The following is a 25,459-nucleotide window of genomic DNA, read 5'->3' on the forward strand; positions in this document are numbered from 1 at the left end:
CCGAGAACCCAACCCGTGGACCTCGAGACACAGCGTCACAAGTTAGGGTCTCAGGGAAGAAGAGAGGCACAGTCCATCCAGAGAAAGAGAAAGAGATGTGCATAGATAACGAGAGAGGGGCCGCCATTCCTGTGCCAGCACCACTGTCCGTCCATGCGTCCGTGTTTCCATCCTCCCTTTTATCCCTTAGTTCTGCTTCTTCCTGCATTCTTTTCCTTTTTTATTGTATGTTATTTTGTCTCTCAGTCTTCCAGCGTAGAGTAATAGTTAAATCTTACACAAGCGTTGATCGTGTATCGCACAAAGACATGCAGCCATCACACACACATGTGTGTGGAGGAGCGGCGCCACACACAGACACCGCGTGCCGGCCACACGCACACACACACATGCACACACACACACACACACACACACACACACACACACACACACACACACACACACACACACACACACACACACACACACACACACACACACAGTAATAAATGAGAATCACACACTCATATACAGACACAATAATATAATCTACATGCTTTATGTACTCCACACACACACACACAAACACAAATGAATGAGAATAACACACTCATATACAGAGACAATAATATAATCTACATATACTATATATTTCTATGCTATTTATATACAAAACACACAACAAACCATGTTGGTTAATTATTTATGCTTTTCTCCCTTTTCTAAAGAGCTTGAACTGTGATGAAGAGAACGATAACCTCACACACATACACACACACACACACACACACACACACACACACACACACACACCAATACACAGTCACACCGCAAATCACAGCCTTGTTCATCTTACGCATCGAGGATCAGTCTCTAACCCAAAGCTGCAGACTAACACTCACAACCACACGGAGCAAAGCAAAAAAAAAGAGCGACTTACTCTGACGAGCGTCTGGCTGCCGCAGTCGCTACACGTCTGATAGAAAGGAGTAATGAAAGGAAGACAGAAAGGTAGGAAGGGATGGAGATGGAAGAATAATTCCCGCAGGTTTCATATTACTGAATCACAGAAAGGACAGAAAGACGACCATGAAGAAACAAAGGACTGCAAAAGGGAGAGAAGGAAAGCGCATGATCAGACAGCTGATGTCTGACCACTGTCTGGAGCGAAGAGAGCGAAGAGAGTGAGAGCAAGTGAGAGAGAGAAAGAGAGAGAGACCAAGAGCGAGAGAGTGCAAGATCGAGAGAGAGTGAGAGCGAGAGAGCGAAGACAGCTAGAGAGAGAGAGAATGTGAGGCAGACAGACTCTGAAGAAAGAGAGAGAGAGAGAGAGAGAGAGAGAGAGAGAGAGAGAGAGAGAGAGAGAGAGAGTATGCTAAGCAAGAGAAAAATGGAGGGAAATTTAAAACTGATTCCAGGCACTGAGGAACAATTCCAACAATAAACATACATATAAAGAAGTGATATATGTGATGTATGATATGCAACAAATACCTGTAGGTGTTAGAATTAATTGGCCAAGAGAGAGAGAGAGAGAGAGAGAGAGAGAGAGAGAGAGAGAGAGAGAGAGAGAGAGAGAGAGAGAGACTAGTACTAAAGGCTAATAAAATATAAGTAGTTAATAACGTCTATTTCTTTATCTCTGTGAAACAAAGTACATGCACTTACACACACACACACACACACACACACACACACACACACACACACACACACACACACACACACACACACATTTACACACTGTCTCTCACCCCATGTGTCACGTGTGCTGGTGCTGCAGATTCACGTCGGAGGTGGAAGAACAGCCGAGCTGCTGTACATCAGGTAGAAAATCACAGACGCACAGTAAAAAAAAGACGAGAGGATCAACTAAAAGAAGGTTTCAGCTGTTTTCTTCCCTGTCTTTCTTGTCTTCTTCCTACCCATCCCATTCATTAATACTGCCTGTGTGCCATGCCCCCCCTCCCCTTCTCTTTACACATGGGACTCTCTCTCTCTCTCCCTCTCTGATGAACAGACAGAAATGAAGGGAGAATGAACTGATAGAGGATTGAGGAATGGAAATCATCCCTGGATTTCCTTCCACAGCTGATACCAGTTAGAGCAGAGAGGCCCACTACCCTGTAGAGAAAGACGCAGAGAGAAGGACGGAAGAACAGAGCCGGAGAGAGAAAAATTAAACAGGGAAATCAAAAAGGGGAGGGAAAAAGAAAGAAAGAAAGCAAGAGGGATGTATAAAAGGGAGAAATGAGCGTGATGAAGGAAGCCGTTCTTGCCGTTTTCGTCCTTTCTCTCTTTCAATGTTCACTGAAGAAAAAAAAAGTTTGGAATTTCCCCCGTCGTCTAACATTATTCCTCTCATTCTCTCTCTCTCTCTCTCTCTCTCTCTCTCTCTCTCTCTCTCTCTCTCTCTCTCTCTCTCTCTCACACCTTCTTTCTCTGTAACCCGTTCTCACTCGTTCTTTTCCTGATAGAGATTGGAGCAGGAAGGAGGGACACAGAGAGAATAGTGAGAGGGAGGGCACTAATGAGAGAGAGAGAGAGAGAGAGAGAGAGAGAGAGAGAGAGAGAGAGAGAGAGAGAGAGAGAGAGAGCATGAGGAAATATGGAGGGAGGGAGTAGATAAAAGCAGAGACTGAGGCACAGCAAACAGGACTGTGTGATGTGCTTGGCTTACATTTAATGTCAGTAGTATTTGTTGTCTCATCACAGAGGGATAAGAAAGAGAGCAAAAGGGATTGAGAAGGAATGATGGAAGAGGAGAGGAGAGGAGAGGAAAGAAGAAGAGAGAAGAGAGGAGGGACAAAATGGGGATGAAGGGAGATTTCAGAGGAGGAGGCTTTCTGACGGCCAACTGAGAGGAGGACATTATCAGCGACAGGATATATTTCTGAGCATTCTCTCTCTCTCTCTCTCTCTCTCTCTCTCTCTCTCTCTCTCTCTCTCTCTCTCTCTCACACTCACTCTCTCTCTCACTCACTCACTCTCTCCCATATTCAAAGTTTGCCTTTAAGTCTTGCATAAAAAATTATATTGACTGAATATTGAAAACATTCAATGGTAAACAAAAATTGAAACAAATTAATACAATATAATAAAAGTATAATAATCTAAAAATTATTTATTTCATGCAGTTTAATGAAAATATAGTCTAATAATAAAACAGTAACAATATTTTGATAAACATATAAAAGTATATTATATATGTATATGAATAAAACTGTAAATCTATAAAATAAATAATATAAATATAATAATAATATAAAACTGTAAATCTACTCTATTCATATCCAAAACTTTCTCTATCATCTATCTGCACTCATGGGAATTTGGAATAAAAGTCCTCACCACTCACACACACACACACACACACACACACACACACACACACACACACACACACACACACACACACACACACACACACACACACACACACACACACACACACACTGCTCTCTGTTCCAACTAGACTTAAACCTCAACTGCACAACACGTCTGCCCATCATTCTCCATCACACAACAGAGACTGTGTTAGAAATGTGTCTTGTACAGATGTTTAATCCGGCACTAGACTGTTGTAGATTAAACACACAATGCTGGTGACATTCACATGCTTGGATCATTATTCTGCATTTATAGTTAGACAATTAATTATTAATTGAGAATTTAAGAGTTTGGGTCTACAATATTTTGTAAGTAGGCAGTATAACAATATATATATAATGTCTTGAAAAAAAAAGAAGGAAAAGAAAGATAAGACTGCAAACTGTTCACACAGGTTAATGTCATCATGCTCCTACATTTATCCATCACTGTTTATATTTGCACGAATCACCTAATCATGTGTGAGGTGACACAATGCAATTTCTCGTAAAAACAACCTGCAGGAATAAAACAAGCAAACGGCCAACTGGAGCAAAAGTAAAGAACGCTGCTCTGTAGCATAGAGACTGAATCAGAATAATGCAAACACCTAAAGCAGTCAATAGGGGGCACACACACACACACACACACACACACACACACACACACACACACACACACACACACACACACACACACACACATTTTAAAATTAAAATTCACTATAATAAATAAATAATATAAATATGTTCAAGATAACTAAAGTAAATAAATAAATCAGCTATATACAACACAATAAATAAGTAAATAAATAAATGAATAAATAAAAAATACAAAAGCATGATAGATAGATAGATAGATAGATAGATAGATAGATAGATAGATAGATAGATAGATAGATAGATAGATAGATAGATAGATAGATAGATAGATAGATAGAAAAAACAAAACATAATCTGAGAATTTTTCTCGACAATTCAATGGGCTTCGTTCTGCATTTGTTAATTCCATGCTATACCACAGCAAAATGAATTATGTATCCTGCATTATTAAGCATTTCTGCTGCAGATATTCACTTTATTTTTTCAAACCTCTACAATGCTTGGTTTTATTTCTTTATTCAGTATTCAGGCTTACTACCAAGGCTACTACTGCTGTAGTGAGACGTTTGATAAATGCACCACACTTCTACTAGGTTTTGGATATATTTTGGAAATTGTATGTTATAAATATAAAGCTCCAAACTCATTGACGGTGAAGAGAATAGCAGAGCCAAATGGATCTGTGTGTGTGTGTGTGTGTGTGTGTGTGTGTGTGTGTGTGTGTGTGTGTGTGTGTGTGTGTGTGTGTGTGTGTGTGTGTGTGTGTGTGTGTGTGTGTGTGTGTGTGTGTGTGTGTGTGTGTGTGTGTGTGTGTGCGTGAGCATTAACCCTCCAGCCTGAGGTTTTGGTTTCTGGAACTCTTTAGGTTCAGGAGGTTCAAAGCTGTTTTTGGAGCTGTGTTTTGGTGCAAGGAGAGTTGAACCCTACACATATTTGGCTTCAAAACGCATGCCCTGTGGCATTCTGGGATTTTTTTTTTAAACAGACAGATGGTGTTGGCGATTTTAGGTGTTAAATCAAGCGTGTCTTATCTGAGATAATCATCCTCTTATCTGAGCCACATGACAAAGCTATTCCCAAAAGCATGAATCAGTGAGACTGGGCGGTTGTACTAATTAGGGGGCAGCAACACACTACGTCCTAACAGCTGGAATGCTTTTAATTCTTCCTACTGGGACCAAAATAAATGAAGGTGGCTTTAAGATATCTTCCTGTGGCACTTTTGCAACTCACAGTAAAAGTTGCCAGGCTAGCAGAAATGTGTGATGGCATGCTTGCACATGTAGAAATGAATAAACTTGCCGAGGTCATGCAAAATAACTACCAGCCAAAACACACACACACACACGCACACACACACACACACACACACACACACACACACACACACACACACACACACACACACACACACACACACACAAACACACCACACCCACAGTGTGTACACACACCTGGGCTATGCTTCAGTATAGGATACAAAATGTCAAAATGCCACTGCCCAACACTATGCCTACCCACACACACACACACACACACACAGTACATACACACTCACACAAACACATGCACACACACAAAGTGCAGTTTATGACAGGTGTGCCAGTCAGTCCTGCATTATTTGGTTCGCCTCTTTTGTTTGACGCATTAGATTGCAGGATAAAGGAGTGGCGACACAACTACCCAATCTCACACACAACTACTGTACACACGCTTCTAAAAAAAAAAGGTTAGTAACAGTTAACTGGCAGGAATTAAAATACAACTATTTCCATTTTGCATGCTTAAATTACATCCTCCAAAACAAACCTAAACAACCCTGTTTAGGACATTCGCTTTCATAATACTGTATATATGTGGACTATACTGGTAAAGTGGATGATTTTATGTGACACTTTCACTGAATCTATATACAGCGGTTTGAGAATGTTAAGTAGTTCGCTTTTGCTTGACAAGGAGTTATGTTTCATTTAGCAATGTCAGACACACACCTACCATTTCTTAACATAACCCGTATTAGGAAATGGGATATTTATCTAGGTCAATCATTAAACATGTCTGCTCGTGAACAAAATCTGTGACACTTACAGTATATAATGTCTATACACAGATATTATATTATAATAATAATAATATTGTCAGAAGGATCACAGGATAGAAACAGAAGTCAAAAAACATTGAACAGAAATAATTAGCGCATAACTGAAAGAAAATGAAACTTTGACAAGTTTCATGGCATAAGTCATAATATAATAAACATCACGCCGTCAATGTCGCTAGATCAGAATGATTTAAATACAGTTCTCTCAACTTCAGGTAAAAACATTAGCACATTGCGCTAGGTTATTTAGATGCAGCAATAAACATCAAGCATACAGAAAAACATATCATAGTATGCTACTATGGCGGCACGTGTCCATTCAGGCAGTCAGCAGAACGCATGGCGGCTACTCGGGGAAAGCTAGGAGGCTGTACAGTTATCTTCGATGGTATTATTCTAAACTATACAACCTACTACCTCATCCCGAGACAACAGCATCACATCGCATCACATCCGTGAGCAACCGAGCAGAAACTAAGACACAGTTGAAGAGTCAAGCTTTAAGCACTTCTAGGGTTCTTCAGTGGAAGCGGTAATTTGCTCTCTGCTTCACATCAATATCATAACATCATCTCTCAGATAGAACCTAACGTCTAAATACGTCTGTGTCTGAATATTGTACATCAGTGCACCACTGGACGGTTCCCACTGGAATGAATCAAATTCATATTATATTAACATAGCATTGCGATATAGCATTTTTGCTTATCCCAAAGCAAGCACATGTCAATTACATCAATTAATGTTCTGTATAAACTCAACTGTGTTGCTGTATTAACTCACAACAAATTCATATTCACAGCAACGCACCGATGCATATCTTAATTTGAACTCATATCCTTGCACCGATTGGCGATTCCACTTAAAATGAATATCGATACAGAACTCTACGATTTTAGATCTTAAATTAAATTAATAGCAGTAATTTGGTGCACCGCTGGGCAATCTTACAGTTCAAACAAACACCCTTTTGCTCTCTCGTATAGATTTTCTATTGATTCTCCATTGAGAGATCTCACATAGGATTATCTCAACAAAACGTCGTGGGCAGTCTCACCTACAGCAAAATCACATCATTTGGTGAAACAGAATTAATAGCGTTGCGCTATTGGGCGATTGATATAAAGTAATATCGGTAATATCGCTGGCCGTCTTTATACCGAGATTTTATCAATGCAACATCTGGCGAGCACATGTGGAATTGAAAAGAATGTACTGCATTGTAGCAAGCTCATGTCAAATTCATAGCAGTGCACCGATTGCATAGGAAATCTCGAATGGTGCATTGGGAAATTCCATTGAAAATGAATAACAGTAAACAATCTTAAATATCTATATCTTAAATGAAATCAATATCGGTGATTTGTGCACTGCAGAATCTTATCTGCTGCTTTCATCTCATATTTATACTAGATATAATAGATATTATTAGTCCAATGGGCTCCATTGGGATCTCTCAAGTGGATGCTTATTAATGCACAATTTGGCAACCTGGATTAAACTTTATATCAGTGCTGTAGGAGGAAGAATGGCGTCACAGTGACCTCGCAGACACATACCTGTAGACACGAGCTTGTGCACAGAGTTACCACAAGTTCGGATCTACGGGTTTGTGGCAGCTGGCAGCGTTTCTCTGAACGAGTTGAATCCTTCTCCGTTCTCTGTTACCAGACCGTCCACCGTTAAAGAGAACAGCCTCTAAACCAGGGGTGAAGCACGCTAACAAAAGATGTATTAGGGTGTGGTCAAGTTGTTTTGGGACTTAAAGAGAAACATGCCTTAATACACTGAGCTAAAGTGGAAAATGGTGCTACGCTATTTCAACTATTTCAGATATTACAGTATTTTATATCATTTTCTAGCAATTTCAGATTAAAAAAAAACAAGAAGACTGAAAGATGCATCCGGGATAGTATTATTATGTGGAGATATTTAGCATGACGTTGTGAGGGAGCTGGGATATGAGTAAAGCTATGTTCTGGATGCAACATGTGAGGAGAAAACACATGTTCAAACAGATGAGACACAAAGTGAAAGACTCGAGCTATAAAGAGGAAGAAAAGTTCACAAGCTGGTGTGTTGCACGAATAACTCGTTAACAATTATTCTAATTCACGCTAAAGCAAAAAAAAAAAAAGAAAGAAAGAAAGAAAGAAAACAAATATGGAGTCGCTGTTTGAAAAAACTATGAAAAAATGGACGTGAAGACGAGCGTTATATACAAACCTGTTACAAATGTCTTCAAATTCAAATTGGTCTTACGTATATTGCCATAAATTCTTGGCATGCCCTAATTCCTGCTTCCTCAACATCAGGAACAGCGTAGTGTGAAGGTCACGTTGAAAGTCATGGGCACGTTTTAGCTGGGCGCTAACAAAAACTGCGGCAGTATTGCAAGCCTTTACTTCCCGCAATGGCGAGAATTACACACGTAAAGTTTTTTTTAAAAATCCACAAAATTAAAACGAAGCTCTAAGCCTAATAATGACCAACTATATTACATTAGCATCCAAATGTATTTCTTATACATTGAGGAAACAATGAAGATTTGATTAATTTTGTATTCAGGCCTGGGATGTAAATACAAAAACATTTTTCTTTTCTTTTGCGTTATTAACTGCTGTTGTATTGCCAGCATATAGCGTAAAGTCTGCAGCAAAAATCTGGAAGCTGTAGCTGCCACTGCATTCGAGAAATCAGACAATATATTCTACTTTAAAGCGAGTTTTGTGATTTCGAGGGAATATTTGTCCTGTTTCAGAGACAGAAGGCAAATATGTATTATTTGAATTGTCAGACAACCTTGTGGAAAAAGAAACGAGGGGTTCGTTGGTGCAGTTTTAGCCGTGTGCTTTTGCCAATCCGGAAAATACGGATGCTGTACAAATCAGGACACACACAGCTTCAACAGAACCTGTTATTTAAAGTGCTTAATCTATTCCTTGGGCCTAGACATATATCACAGAGTCACAGAGGCAGACTTTAAGTGTAATGTTACTCAAGCTTATAATTTATATTTCAGTTGCATTTCCTATAGAATCTTTGGGCAGATTTAAAAAAAATAAATAAAATTCATTCTCCGTTATTGCGAAATTTGGACAGACCAGAGCAAATATTGGAGCGACTCTTAAATACGGTAAGTCTACAAAACGTTTAGTGTTGGAGAGGCACGAGCGAAAATGAGCAACAAAGAATGAAGAGGAAAAAAAAAGGCAGAAGAAAACGGAGCATACCGGCAGAGGAAGGTGGCGTGAGGTGGCATGCGTGGTACTGACCAGTGCGGTCCGAAAAGGAGCATTCAGTCTTCCTTCGGCCATCACACAGAGAGAGGCTTGGGGGGCGGACTAGGCCGATTCCGCTGGCAAAATTTGTTTAAAAATCTGGAACAAGAAAACGGACACAACACGTTAGAACACAATGTACATGGTTTAGTTATAAAATCAAATCATTTAATACAGAGGCATGTCCAGACCTGAACGGGGAGCGTACACAGAAACCTACAACTACAAAGTCCTGGCTCTACATAAACACCCCACTATGGTCAAATAATAATCGGTAAAAAAAAATGTAAAAAAAAAACCACTGTCCCTTCAGTTGCCCTCCTGGGCAGCAGCTCGTGTCCACATTTACCAGCGGAGGCAAAAAACCCTGGACGCGGGTTCTGAAAAAAAAGGTTCCGTGGAAGAGGAAGAGAGGGAAAAGGCGGAAAGGTCGAATGCGGTGAGATGTGGTTGAGGAGGAGTTTCAACACTGCCCAGGCTACAGGGAAAGTGGAATTTGTGACCAAGCAAAGGAAAGGGTGGTGTTTTTTTTTTTTTTTTTTTTTGACGCTTCGCTGTGCTCGAGTTTTTTGGATCACAGCAGGCTCCTTGGCTGCAGTTCTGATTCTTCTCAACGGTGCCAAAATGTGCACGGTTCCCATTGTCTTTGACTGCCATGAATAAAACTTAACAGGGGATCGGAGAAGGAAAAAATGAAACACGAACTGAAAAAGCTGAGCAAAAGTTTGTTACGAAGGGAGAGAACGAAAGGAGAGTGGGAGATACCGAGAGAGCGAAAGAGAGAGAGAGAGAGAGAGAGAGAGAGAGAGAGAGAGAGAGAGAGAGAGAGAGAGAGAGAGAGAGAGAGAGAGAGACAGAAAGAGAGAGAGACAGAGAGTGTTGCACAAAACAGTAGAAGCTTAACTGAGGATTTTGGTGAGGGATAAAAAAACGGAGCAGAGTACTGAAAAGGAAAAAAAAAGTGAAAACTGAAAAGGACTGCTTTCACACCGGATTTCTTTTTCTGCAAAATGTGCCATGTCTCTCTCTCTCCGGTGAGCTGCACTGTCTCTCTCCTCCACAGCTCCCTCCTTCGTTCCTGCCTGCAACCAATCCAAGCCACGTAGGGAGAGAGTGAGGGAAAGAGAGAGAGAGAGGGAGAGAGAGTTAGAGAGAAAGTACTCTTATTCAGCGTCATCAAAATGGCTGAAGATGAGTTTCTAGACAGAGCGAGTGAGTAAGAGAGAAGAACCGCTCCCTGTCCTGTTCTGGAAAAATGACAAACATGGGAATAGAATGTTGTCTGCCATCTCTGTTTCTCTCTCTCTGTTTCTCTCTCTCTGTTTCTCTCTCTCTCTCTCTCTCTCTCTCTCTCTCTCTCTCTCTCTCTCTCTCTCTCTCTCTCTCTCTCTCTAAACAAACTCCCTCGGTTCAGGACAGCAAAAATATTTTCATGTCCTCACAATGGCCACAGAGAATGGAGAAAGCCCACTGGCGAGTACGCGGGCATGCTGCCTGCTAGCCTAATGCCTGCAATTAACTGTTTTGTCTGTGTCCCTGTGTCCCACTGTCCATCTGTCTGCTCATCTGTCTGTAATGGTCCCAAAAATGATTCACTTGTTTACATGGCTGTTTTAATCAAGCCGCTGGCATGGGCTACCATAGCCTTGTCTCTTGTGTGTGTGTGTGTGTGTGTGTGTGTGTGTGTGTGTGTGTGTGTGTGTGTGTGTGTGTGTGTGTGTGTGTGTGTGTGTGTGTGTGTGTGTGTGTGTGTGTGTCAGTTGGTCGCAGTCTGTCAGACGATCTGCATTTCTCCAGACACTGAATCAAATTTGTGTGCCCTGTCTTTACTTTGGTATCACATCATTTATTTCTTAATGTTTCTTATTGTTTCTTGATATTGCACCTTCATTTCAAAAGCATGTGAGATATAAAATATCTGTATTATTATTATTATTAGAAGTAGAAGAAGTAATATGGCTGATTCTCAATATGGCTTCCTAGCCCCTAATGCTTAATAAGGATGGGGGACAGGTTTCAACAGTGCACATGCTGCAGTCATCATTTGTGTAACCCCATATACATTCCCCAGATTTCTGACCTGAAACCAAAGGTACCTAGACACTGCAAAATGTGAATTCCATGTGATTTTTAATTTTTATTTTTTTTTTGGTTTATGATAGGTCACACCATGCTGAAAAACAAATTCCGCGATTTACTGAACAATGGGGCCATAACTATAGATGAAAAATGGCTAAAATATACTGTTACGAGGTGAAATCTGGCTAGAATACTATAACTAGAGTTGAAATGTTTCTAAAATACTGTAACTAGAGATGAAATAGGGTAGAATACTGTAACTTAAGGTGAAATATGGCAAACTAGAGGTGAAATACGGCTAGAATATTGTAACTAGCGGTAAAATACGGCTAGAATACTGTAACTTAAGGTGAAATATGGCAAGAATTCTGTAACTAGAGGTGAAATCTGGCTAGAATACTATAACTAGAGTTGAAATGTTTCTAAAATACTGTAACTAGAGGTGAAATACGGGTAGAATAATGTAACTAGCGGTAAAATACGGCTAGAATACTGTAACTAGATGTGATATATACGTGCTATAATTCTGTAACCAGAGGTGAAATACGGCTAGTATTCTGTAACTTAAGGTGAAATACGGCTAGAATACTGTAACTACACAAAACTGATGCAATCAGTTCTCCATTCAGTTCCTTAATGGTTTTGTGGATTTGGCAATTGCTGAAATTAATGCAAAAATCTGCAAATTTGTGCCAAGAGAAGGCAGGTGACATTAAAATGCAGATTCATCCAGAGACCTACATCGAACATGAGTACATTTTCCACAAAAAGTAAATACACGTGAATTGCCACTGGTAGGAGTTTAAAAGAAGAATTCTGAGCTTTCATTAATTAAATTTCAGCAATTTATGAGTTTTCTGCAAGGAAAAAAACCTACAAAAATCTCTGCAAGCTGCATCACACATTTTCAAAATCTTCAGCAAAAGCAAGCATTTTTTTTACCATAAAATCCTGGAGAACTCTTTTGTCTATATTGGCACTAGGTCGTATATGTAGGCAAGTAACTGTGCATTCTTGTTTCATGGAATGGGTCATGACAACACTGTGAAGCAAGAGCGTGTCTCAATTCCAAAAAAAAGTCATTCCCAAAACACAGTAGGAGACCAGGAGCATCAGGAAGTCTCTTTGAGTTCTTGCCACCTCCTTTTGCTTCTACTGAATCTAAATGAGTGAATTTGGCTGTCTGAAGCCTGACGTCTGGCCAGGTCCTGCCCACCCTTTACCGTCTATCGTCTATGCCAAGCTGTAAAGAAAGCATGCTGAACAAAGAAGGCACCAGGACAGAGGGCAAAGCCTCAGACTGCTGTCTCCCAGCACCCAAGAAACAAAGACTGGTGCAACATGTAACCCAATTACTCAACTACTCATGTCCGCAAATGGTATCAGTTTCCGTAATGCAACGTTGCATTTTTTAAAAACCTTCCCTCCACCTGGCTTTTGCACATGTTTACACATTTTTAGGCATTTTCCTTCCACATAACATAATCTCCTATTCAATAGACTGAGAAGTGTCAAATAGGAACATCCTGTCTTAACAATAACAATAAGAAACAATACAACTGACTCCTAAATGGCTCTCAGTTGGGATGTAGACCAGTTCAGATCAAAAGGGACATCTGACAGAAATAACCCAAGAGCACAGAGATTCGGGCTTTCACACACAGGTCAGCTTGAGTTCATGGTAAACACAGCTGGGAGTTTCAACCACTCTGTAGATGGACTGCAATAAAAGAGCACTGATAGCATTCATTACAAAAACACAGCAAAACCAGACATATTAGATCAGTGTTCAGTTTTACGCAGTATACAGAAACATTGCAGCTATTTTATTACAAAATTTACTGTATATTCTGTACAGTATACTGTGAGGAATGTCTGGACAAATAAATACTTAAATCAATATGATATGGTTTGTAGTTGGCTTGGAAAATATCACACTATTTGAATCGAAAAAACACTTCTACTTCTCTAGCTAATTTTCTTTTTAGTTATCAGCATTTTTGTTTTCCTTGTAAACATCTCATAAAATCTGAATAGACATACGTTTAACTCTTTTACGTCTGCTTTGTGGTGTCCATGTTCAGAATTTTATTTTTTTCAATGCATGTCACGCTCCATAGTAAACATTATTGGCTCACATGATAGTAGACACTCAATGTTTTAAGAATTTACAGTGTTTCTTAAATAGTACTGCTTTTACCTAGCCTACTAGGGGTGTGTGTGTGTGTGTGTGTGTGTGTGTGTGTGTGTGTGTGTGTATATATATATATATATATTTCATAAAAAGTTCCAAAAAACACAAATGTAATATCAAACCCACTTCTGCTCTCTGAGATCCCTGTCGATAAGCATGGATTATTTGAAGGTGTTAACTTCATCCAGTAAATTAATTTGTTTGTTTATACAGGTTAAAAATGTCTGATAAGTCAATATGGAACTGCAGCCTGAGGCAAACATTACACCCTGCACCTACACTGCAATCAACAATGATAATGAGCTATCACCTAGCTAGCTAGCTGAGCAGAGCCAAAATGAAGTATATCTAGCTATGTTAGTTTATTTAGCTACTCAGAAAACATTCCGCATCGTACAGTAACTAGCATGAAAGTTAAACCTTATATTTGCTTTTCCCTTCCAGTTTATCCGTCAATATCCAACATTAAGATATTTAATCATGTTTATTGATGGTACTTTGACTTTTATGTCTTAAATACTATACATATTTGCTGTTTTTTGTGTTGTAGAGACAGAACATTTTCCTAGACTTGGATGTTATTACAGTTCTTTGTAAATGAAAGACAATCAAGTGAAATGCAGAACTTTGGCTTGTTGTTGTTGTTTTTTTTGTGTTTGTTCTTTTCATATTTATTCGGGACAGTGTCTGTAAGGTAGTATAGCATAACATTACCAGTTTTTCATGATGAATTAAAAGTCAGTGGCTTAGGTTGAGGAGTTTCAAGGTTTTGGTAAAAGTAATATCACTTGAGGAATTTCTCACTGTTCCATTGTTTTGCTCCAGGATGTCTTGAACCTCCATACAACCACAATCACTGGGATATAAAGAGCTGCACAAGACATCTATATTACAGGTCAGCCACAAACTGTTCCTCCACAGCAAGCTTTAATCACAAATGGCCAATAAACAGAAGAGATCAGCAGCTCTGAATCTGGTTTTGGAGTTTTGGAGTTCGATCAGATCGTGTTGGTTTTCAAGGCTGAAAGTTTGGCATTAAATCATTAGAAACAAACACTGAGAGATAGAGAAGAAAGCACATACCATGTAGGAAGCCTATCAGTAGGGACAGATATGAACCAATGGAAGAAACAATGGTGAAAGTATCAAACCTATCCAAGAAAAGCAACGATATCTATCTTTGAAGCCAGTGACTCACGCCGGATTTTGTCAACCAGGTGTCTGTTCTATAAGCAACTGACAAGCAACATCTGTTCACAGACGAGGCAAAAAGCAGTCTCTCAACCGCCCGGACTCTGTCAGTTCCTCTCCTTCTCTCTCATTCAAAGTCCAGATGTTCTCTTTGGACAAATTGATAGAAAAGTTAATAAAATAGATATTTACCAAGGCCTTTCACTCTAGACAATGGACAGCGCTGGGATCCATGAGGTTAGACATTTGTGGCAGAAGTTTTTACCAATAAACTAGTTTTGCATTCCACCAGCAAAACAGAGATCAACTTATTTGATATTTTGAATCAGGAGAAGCAAATAAATTATGAATAAATAAACCCAGTACTCTGAGTTCCTAGTCTGATTGCTTGTTCTACTGGACCTATTTAGCAATCCTAACGCCTTACCCCTGGTTAGAGTTTCGTCGCCTGGTGGTGCACTCTGCTGGGGATAGACCTGCATGGACAGCCCATGACTCATGGGATTGCTGTGGATGGGGCTGCTTTGAGACTATCATGTTTTGTTTTTCACTACTGTTGCGTCAGCAGGAAGGAATTAGTGCAGGGTCTGATCTGAGCTCCTCAGGAGTTCTTGGTTGCTTGGATCAACTACAAACTCTTATAGAAAGGACATTGTTTACATTATTTACCTTATTTCCTGTTCAGTGTCACCCAAATGAGGATGAGGTTCTCTTCCGAGTCTGGTTCCTCTTAAGGTTTCTACCTCATATCATCTCAGGGAGTTTTTCCTTTCCACCATCACCTCCAACTTTCTCATTAAGAAAAATTGTTCGAGATAAATAATAACTTAATTTTAAACTTTAAATTTGTTATTCTGTTTCTATACATATGTAAAGCTGCTTTAAGACAATGGGAATTATTAAATTCATCAAATTGAAAATTATATTACGGCCTCCAGATATCATAGCAATCCCCAAGCATTATCTGAATGGTTGAAACATGGTGTGATAAATTAGAATTCAGATATTTCAGATATTAAAGTCACAGGTCTGGTTAATATCTGAATTCTAAATTATCACACCATGTTTCAACCAATCAAACCTTTACGTATCCTTTTATTTTCGACAGAGTTCCGCTAATATTTTCCCTAATATTTTCCTGTGAAGTTGCTTATCATGCAAAGTTTACTGTTAACTGATTACCATGTGGAGAGAGGAATTATAATAATAATAACACATTTAATTATTTCTTGCACACTTGATTTAATCATATTGTTGTTTTCTGCATTTTTATGAAAAGTCACTTGAGGGCTTCAAATTGTGCCTAAGAACACCGTTACCTCTGATAAAATCTCTGTAATCCATGGATTATTGTGGCTTTTAGCTTTAATATATTTATAGATTAGATTTTTATAGAATGTTTTTATTAAATATATCAAAATTTCTGACTGACCACTTTCCCTTTTTTAGTGCCTGATTATTAGTTCATTCTGTTTATGACTTTGTGATTAAAAACAATCTTAAAACAAAGCTGAAAAGAAAATGAATATAAATTTGATCTGTTTAAGAAATTTGGATAAAAAGGCACTTAAGGCAGATGAAGAAAGAAATGCATTTTTGTAATATGAGTAACATATTATTTTTTTTAGATAATGCATTACTACTGTTATTAGAAGTAATACAAAATTTTATGGACAAATTTTAACTATAAAGAAAACAATTTTTTTTAATTGATATAGTGAACTCCCATTAATATCAGTTTCTTAATTGAACGAATGTAAGATAAGGATCAGATGCTTGTCACTTGGTTAAAATAATACAAAATCTCTATGCAGAACAAAACTGCCCTTGGGATTTCTCTTTTATTTTTTCTATGAATATGCTATTTTCAACACAGAGCTTCACAAAAGCATCACACAAAGCAGGAACTGGCACATCATGGCACAGAGGGTCAAGCAGCCTAGCACAAATCAGTTCAGAGTCATGGGTGGGGATAGTTTTCTTGTGTGACTTTATTCAAATAAAATCTGATAAAATCACTAGCACATGTTCGAATTCCTGTGTTTTCCGCATGAGAGCTGGTCAGATTCGCTTATTGGCTTTTTGGCAATGTTTTACAATTGTATACAAATACATAGAAATAACAGAAATTCTGTTAAACTGTCTTTTTTTTCTTACTTTCTCTCCATGTGTGACTGTAGTGATTCCTACCGAGGCTCTCACACTCGAAGCTCATAAAGCCGGGTCAACAGCGGGCCAGTGGTGGCCTGCAGGCACAACACACACATATCAGTCCCAACCCTCACTCTCTGCCTACGCAAGCCAACATGCTATCAAGCATTCTAAGTGTCATCTATCTATAAAACCTACTATGTTAAAGCATGAGTAAGGTAGTTAAACCTCAAACAGAGGGATGCTAGGCCATAACCACAAGAGCAAACACATCTACGATCTGCGAGCGGTACGACTTACATGGAAAGCAAGCCATGAAAGCCTTTATCCTTTAACGCTGCATTGCTCACGGGGAAGTGATTCAAAGAATGCTATTTATTCCAAGAAAGAGGTCAATAATGCTCTCTGAAGGTTACACCCTGTCAAAGAATGTGAATGATGGCTGTATGTGAAGAATGCATATTACCAGGTATCAGCGTATCAGTGTATGGTCTTACAGCCTTACGCGGTGGAAATGGAGCTGTAAACACCTCTGCTTTCACGCTCTCTCCAGCCACCAGAGAGCTATTAGCACCTCTTGACATTTCATCTCGGCCATAAAACCGTCGTATATGAGAAGCGAAGCAGGAATTTGTGCAGCAGGCCCTTTCCGTCTCCATCGAAACTGAAGCGTGAGTTGGTCAGTGTCTGAATGATCCCCCAGCAGCTGGGTTCAGTCTACAGTACCATATCATGCCACTCAAGCATTCATTTAACTTAATAATATGCTTATGTCGAACATGTCCCCGATCTCTGTGTATGGATGTGGAGATGTCGTGCAATTGTGTAAGAATATATATTGAAATATTATTTAAGGTTAAATTTGAAAGTAGAAATTTTCATAAATACTGTATTATAGACTTATAGAATATACACATGTTCTCATTGAGTGCTGTAAGTGATTCAGTTCCCTGTGGACAGGAGGAGGAGCAATGTGGAGATGCAGGCAGGCAGCCAAACACACCGGAGAGAGAAAGATGCTGAGGAGAGGATAAATTTGGGAAGAAGAGGGAGGCTAATTATGATATTAATCACATTTTAATTTCAATTCACCCAGTAACCGTCAAGCACGCTCATGCTAATCAGTCCAGCTGAGGAAGATTGCCAAAGCTAAGAGTATTAACACATCTCATAAAGAGAGAGAGAGAGAGAGAGAGAGAGAGAGAGAGAGAGAGAGAGAGAGAGAGAGAGAGGCATAGACAGAGCGATAGACCGAGAGAGAGAGAGAGAGACTGATAAAGAAATGCATGGGGCCAGAGTGAAATCAAACTGACTGCTGCCTTTCATCCAGCCAGAACCTCCGCAGGGCACCAGCATACGGAGGGATGGATAAAAAGGATTGACAAAGAAAGGGAAATGACATGTCTATGGAAATGACAAGTTATTAATGCCAAAGGACACAAAGCGTTTATCGCACGTGCGGAATGGGTGTGCTCAGCGCCGGTACATGGGTGGGGTATACGGGTGAGCCCTGTGTACTTCACTAGGCCCGGTCTGCTTTCTGAGACACATCCTACTGTATATCATACCGATTGGAGAATTTCACATCTGCAGGTCCTTTTGTGTGACTGACTGACTGGCTATCTGTGTTCTTCTCAATACCAATGAAGCGAGAAGGAAGAATGAATGAACGCAGGACTGCAAGATCTTTTTATTCATATACCACCAGATTCTATTAAATAGATGGAGTAATGCATTACAGTGATAATATAAAATCTCATTAAGCCTTATTTCGCTTTTCTCTTTTCTCACGAGTTCATTTCAGATTAGAAAGGGAGAGAGAGAGAGAGAGAGAGAGAGAGAGAGAGAGAGAGAGAGAGAGAGAGAGAGAGAGAGAGAGAGTTAGGGAATAAATGCTGATGGCCTGAAGTGCCCTTCTCTCCTCCCTCCCACTAAACCCTCTTCACTCCCAATCCGACCCTTAAACTTCCTCTCCTCCTTTCTGCATCCCCTTTCTCGCCTCTCTATCCATCTCTGTCTCCTCTCTTCTTTCAATTACAAACGCTCTCTCTCTCTACCTCTCTCTCTCTCTCGTAGGAGAGCTGGGTGGGTGCCTCCATGGTTACTTGGCACCGTGCCAACTCATTACACCGCAATTGATTCTGGAGCACTGCCACGTCCGTTACCACCACCACCACCACTACTACCCTCATTCTTTCCTCTTCTCCTCTCCTTTTGCCCACCCCGACCACCTCCACTACCCCCAACAGTCAACTTGCCATTATACAGCTGAGACTGTCTGCAGCGTGGTCTGCATACTGAACATACTCAAATACCGAATAGCATACTGCATACTGAACAGCTTGCTCACATGCACGCAAACCTCAGCATTTCCTCTTTGTCATATACCCCCTGCAAACACACACACAAACATGCACATTTTTGATTAATCATTATCATTTATTTAGATGAACGGTATAATACTGCACTGAGCAAACTTTTCTAAGACAATGTCAATTTCTGCGAATGACGTTCTTTGGTATCGGTGAGACGGACTGTGGTTGCTGAGTCACTTTTGATTTCACATACATACACAAACACACACACACACACACACAAACACACACATACACACACAAGCCACATTGTGTCTCCTATCAAATAGAAAACGTGGTGTTAGGTTCAAATAGCACAAGACCATTTGAGCTGTGTGACACTCGATGTTGATACAGAAGGACAGATGACCACAGGACAGCTCAGTCCACCCTCTTCCATTACTCGTCACTGCAGTCCATGCCTCTCTTTCTTCTCTGTCTCGCCTTTCTTTAAAGGAATACCCTACCATCCTTCAAACCTGGTCTCTATCTACAGCATCTGTTGTGTTATTACCATGCTCAAGAATAGGGACACATTTCCCTCAATTGAGAAGGAAAGTTTCTTTATCAAAACAAACATATTTCAAAAATTGTTCAATCTGAGGTATTTGTAGCACAAGCTCTACATCTGTTTAATACATTTATTCAGAAAAGACGCTACAAAAAATAATTATTTATGGCTATTTGCATACAGTGCTAACCAAACTTCCAGGAAAGCACATGTAACCCTAATTCATTTTTATTGTATTTTTTTATAGCAGGTTTCCACAAGAAGCCAACGAGGACTACTGGTTCTGAAAAAAAAAAACCCAGAAACTACAAGCACAAATTTGACAAACACATTAGTCCAAACGTCCTAAAATACTTAGTGCAACTTGTTCTGATCGGCTTCCAGCTGACAAAACAAACACAGAGCTTGTTGAGCTGGTAGTATTTGGTACCGAGGATTTTATAGATTCCTTGTTGCTTAAGTATTAAAGTTAATGTTTTTAATAAGACATTGTTATCTTTTGGAAATAAAAATCTATGATGTAGTACTATATTAGTAGAGCTAAGTCATAAATTTGTTCCATACATTAGCAAAGTTAATTAGCAAAGAGTCGGCACTTGCTAACTTTCGGTGACTAGCAAAAATGAGTGTATGCTAGCTAGCATGCAGATCTGCTGGCGAAGCTAGATTTATATTATATTATATTATATTATATTATATTATATTATATTATATTATATTATATTATATTATATTATATTAAGTAGCAAAATATATTTTTGAATTCATGATTAATTCATGAAGATGCCAAAAATGAATAGTTTGTAAGAATTTTTGCTTATATATTTCTATGTGGTGTGTGTGTGTGTGTGTGTGTGTGTGTGTGTGTGTGTGTGTGTGTGTGTGTGTGTGTGTGTGTGTGTGTGTGTGTGTGTGTGTTGTGTTGCTACAATGCCAGATACACAAGTGAGTTTTTTTTTTCGTGCTGGATAAAAAGCTATGCTGGAATTCTGACCTTTCTTTCGTGAAGCGGACAAAAAGAATCAGAGCATAGAGCTGCCTGCTATGTGAAAAACTTTTGTTTATCAAGTGAATGATGTTAAGTTAGTGTGCTAGGCTGTGTGGGTTATATATAAATATATTCCTGTGTGTGCTATCGGGTCCAAATTGTAGCCTCATTAAAAAAAAGAGCAGCAAAATGGCAGCAAAATCTAAAAGCAATTATTGATTTTGTGGAATTTCTAGAATTTCATCTAATACTTTAGACTTTAATTATAAATGATTTAGCAGTAATCTGTTGTTCTGTTCACATGCACAGAGAAACATGGTGAAATTCTGGAGTATCACTTCAGTTCTCTCATTCCTCATACTTCACAGGTTATACTTTTTTCTTTGTGTTTTGATCCTTTGCCTAATTTCACACGCTCTTTTCAAATCTCCATCATTCCCTCTCTCTCTCTCTCACACACACACACACACACACACACACACACACACACACACACACACACACACACATACACACACACGTGTACATGTAGGCTTACCACACACAGTCTGTTTTGTGCAGCCTGTCTGCTTGGCGTTGTGCGTAGTGATCTATGCGTAATTGTGTCAGAGTGCAGGACTGCGACATGCGAGTTGCGAATTATAATCATATGTTCTGATCCATAAGAAGCCATATGGATGATGAGCATATTTGCCCACAGAACAAAGAGCTGCAGGCTGTGCACAAACAGGCTTCAAGTGTGTGTGTGTGTGTGTGTGTGTGTGTGTGTGTGTGTGTGTGTGTGTGTGTGTGTGTGTGTGTGTGTGTCTGGATAATATTCTTTCTTATATACAGTTGGGTTCAAAATGAACAGAAACCAAAAGAAAACCAAAATCATGAAAAATTAGTTTGTTATACAATGGTACATTATTCGAATTCAAAACAAAGCGAAGTTGGGGGTTTTTTGTTTTTTTTTGTTTCATTTCTGAGCACATTTCCTCCGGTCTTGTAAATGTGAAACGAAACTCTGACCAGTTGTCCATGTGAATGAATGTTACTACTGTACGTCATAAATCAGCTTCAGTCCTAACTTCGTTAGCGTGTTCAGTCACGATCGTTACCGGAAAACTTGCAAAATCAGTGTTACAGAGCTTCTTACACATGAGGAGCATTTTGTTAGGAAAATGACAGACAAAAATACTGCTGAAGGGTTTTAAAATATGTAATTTTAAGCAATATGAAACTGAGATAAAGCATCCACACTGTGATGAAACCAAAACGGCTAAAATATGACTAAACAAAAACACAGCACATCATTAAGACAATATTTATGCACTGAAAACTCTCCATGATTTCGAACCCCATGTGGCCGGGAAAACAAACGTATTTCTGTTCGCGTACGCTGTGATCGTTCCGTAAACACGGATCGTGTAGGTACGGTCTTTGTACATTATCGAGCGCTTTTTATGATGTGACGCCACTCAGCACCCTGGCAGTTTCCAGACAAAACAGCCTGCTAGGTTTGTGCTGCTTTTGTGCAGGTTAAGAAATTATGCAGAACAAATCTTTGAGTTTTGACAGAAACATAACATAGTAAGCAAAAACAGGCTGTGTGAAACACTCTGGACGTGATAGAGAGCTGAGTGACATTACAGGTCATAGGGTTTTCTCTAAAAACCTGGTGGACAAATGCAGATTTAAAAAAGAGGCATTACTTTGTTTTCTGATTATATCACATGCTCTGTATACACTATCATATTGTACTAAGCTATGGGCTTAAATCTGAAGAATATATGTTTTGAAATACCTTTTGGAATTGGAAGGAATTTCTCTAGTTGGCTCATCATTGACATTGCAACATTCGGTATGTAAAGGAGGCAGAGAATGACAACTCAATGACAACTCTCATCAAACACTGAAGACCTTGAGAACATTGAGAAAAAATGTACCTTAGGACACTGTGTTATGCGTCTTCGCTTAATGACTACTGTACCTGAAGGTCATTAATAATGAATACAGTCCTCCATGGTTATTTTCTTCTACAGCTACATGTTTGGCATGTGCCAGAGACAGGCTGGTGCTTCTACTCCTGTTTTAAACTGAGCATGCTTTTTAAATCGTTTAAAACAATTAGTTATCTCGTAATTAATTAACCAATTAACCAACAATCAATGATTTTTTTTCAAAGTCAAGTTGTTTGTACTTGTGCATTGATCTTCTGTACATCCTGACTTTTTGTTTTAGGACACTATTAGCTTTTCCACATGAATCGAACTACCTTATTTCCTTTGATTTTTGTATTTTGTTTGTTTGTTTGTTTATGCTGGTATTGTATTGTATTGTATTGTATTGTATTGTATTGTATTGTATTGTATTGTATTGTATTGTATTGTATTGTATTGTAGCAGTGAAGATGAGATGGAGGCAGAGGTGAAGGAAGAGATGGAGAAAGAAACAGATATTGAGATGGAGTGAGAGACGGAGGTGGGCCTCCCCCACTTCAGGGCCCCTTTCCTGTGCTCGGGTTGTTTGAGGACACGGTGAACTGGGCCACCCGATCCTGAAGAGGGCCCACTGAGGGGGGGAACGACGGCCAATATGGATCATCAAGCAACTCAGCGGATCTTGAAAGACTCAGCATGGAGAGAGAGAGAGAAAGAGAGAAAGCAGAGGGAAGAGAAAAGCCGGGTTTGGAGTAGCAGGATTGGACGAATCGATGAAAAGGGTGGAGACTGGGAGCTGAAGTGAAGCATAGGGACAATCGATAAACACAGCTTGAGTCTGGGGTCTCAGACAGACATACTTATTACATGTAACATGTATTATTACATGTTTATTACTACAGTAATTTGTTTAGGTTGTTGTGTGTCTTATAACACAGTAATTACAGCATCTCCACATGTGCAAGAACGTATGTACAATGCCTGCACTCTCTCTCTCTCTCTCTCTCTCTCTCTCTCTCTCTCTCTCTCTCTCTCTCTCTCTCTGTGTGTGTGTGTGTGTGTGTGTGTGTGTGTGTGTGTGTGTGTGTGTGTGTGTGTGTGTGTGTGTCTGCGTCTTTGTGTGTGAATAGCGGTGGATTCAGGCTACATGAATAGGCTCACTGTGAAACTCTGGCTCTCTCTTCACACTCTCCTCGTTCACACAACGCTTCACTCGTCAGCGGCATTCCTGAACGCTGAGGTAAGAGGGCACTACACCTCAGTGAGCCAGAACACACACACTTCTTCCATGCATATACACACACACAACTCCAAAAAGTTTCAGGCAACAAACTGAACAGCAAACAGATACATCATTGCATTTTGTATGCACAGAGATCTGCATGCTCACAAGTGTGATTTAAATTTTGAAAATAAATTTTTCAACACATTAAAGCAGTGTTACGCAGACCAAAACTCATAAGCTCAGCCTCTTCAATTTATCTCATTTTACATGGATAAATACGGCTCTTTGTATGCATATCTTTTATACCTACTTTCCTATATCTCGAAAAAAAAAATTCTTAAAACAGATTTTGAATGAAACTTTTGAAACATGTGTAGTTCTAATTTATGTTTTCGAATATATCTCAAAAAGCATCTATAAGCTTTTAATTCCCTCTTCATCCTTTCTTTTTTTTCTCTCTTGGACTTGAAGTCAAAAAAATGAGAGGTTACCAAGAACCTGGAAAGTCGTCTGTGCTGAAGAGTCTCATTCTATTCAATTCAATTTAGTTCAATTTTATTTGTATAGCATTATTAACAATAGTCATTGCCTTGAAGCAGCTTTACAGAAATTAAATTTATATTTATCCCTAATGACAATCCTTAAGCAACGATATGAGGAAGAAACCTTGAGAGGAACCAGAAGGGAACTCATTCTCACCTGGGTGACATCAGAGAGTGAGATTATAACTGATATTGTGTAACCAAAAGCTTTAACTAAAAGGTCATCATAATTTCTGAGTTCATAATCAATATAACATAATTCTAATTCCTTCATGCAAAAGTCTTCAAACGTTCAGTGATTTAGACCTGATGGCCGTAACAGTCCTGTGGGTCTCCACGCTGTCCACACCAAACCATCACATCTAACACATACCCACATTAGGACTGTGTACTGGTCAGCGCTGTACTGTCTCCTACTGTTCCTACTGCCATGTTTCAGTTTATTCTACTGCTTTGCTCTGTCACACATGCAAATTATCTTAAAAACATTAAATAAATATCTCCTAAAGATAAACCTGTGATCCCAATCCCAGAAGACACAACAATGCTATCAGACCTGCTGTTATAGAAACCTAATGAACACTCAATGAAGCATAAAGAACATCCACCGCATTCATCTTCCCTCAAAAAAAAATTAGGGTTTCAAGTTATACTGAAAACTAATCCTAGTGCTAATCTACAATCAGTTATAGTTCTAGATATTAGCTTGTTACAGGTAATAAATCAACATGAAATTTTTAAAGCTTTATGCCTATTAAAGCCTCATTTTAAAAATGAAACTAATCACATAATCAAAGAAGGTTCATTTGTTTGTGTTTTAGTTTAAGACAAAGATCTGGGAGACGGTTGAGATACTTTGATAAATGAGATAAATTATTTTTGATATATTTAATACAATATTGCTCTTATTTAAGCCATAAAAAACATATATAAAAGTCTTTTTGTTTAGGATTCATGACATAAAATT

General features: G+C 39.1%; 1 long non-coding RNA gene across 2 annotated transcripts in view; it reads right to left on the bottom strand.

Annotated features, from left to right (window-relative positions):
• Positions 1 to 25,459, bottom strand: part of LOC113655079 — a 90,627-nt gene that overhangs the window by 7,096 nt on the left and 58,072 nt on the right. Inside the window, exon 3 of one of the 2 annotated variants that reach the window (XR_007139594.1) lies at positions 9,330 to 9,434. This is a non-coding gene — a long non-coding RNA (uncharacterized LOC113655079). Of the gene's footprint in view, positions 1 to 9,287; positions 9,435 to 25,459 lie in introns of both variants that reach the window. The other variant, XR_003443630.2, reaches the window with a different exon arrangement.

This window comes from Tachysurus fulvidraco, chromosome 26 (genome assembly GCF_022655615.1).
Source record: "Tachysurus fulvidraco isolate hzauxx_2018 chromosome 26, HZAU_PFXX_2.0, whole genome shotgun sequence".
Taxonomy (NCBI): Eukaryota; Metazoa; Chordata; class Actinopteri; order Siluriformes; family Bagridae; genus Tachysurus; species Tachysurus fulvidraco.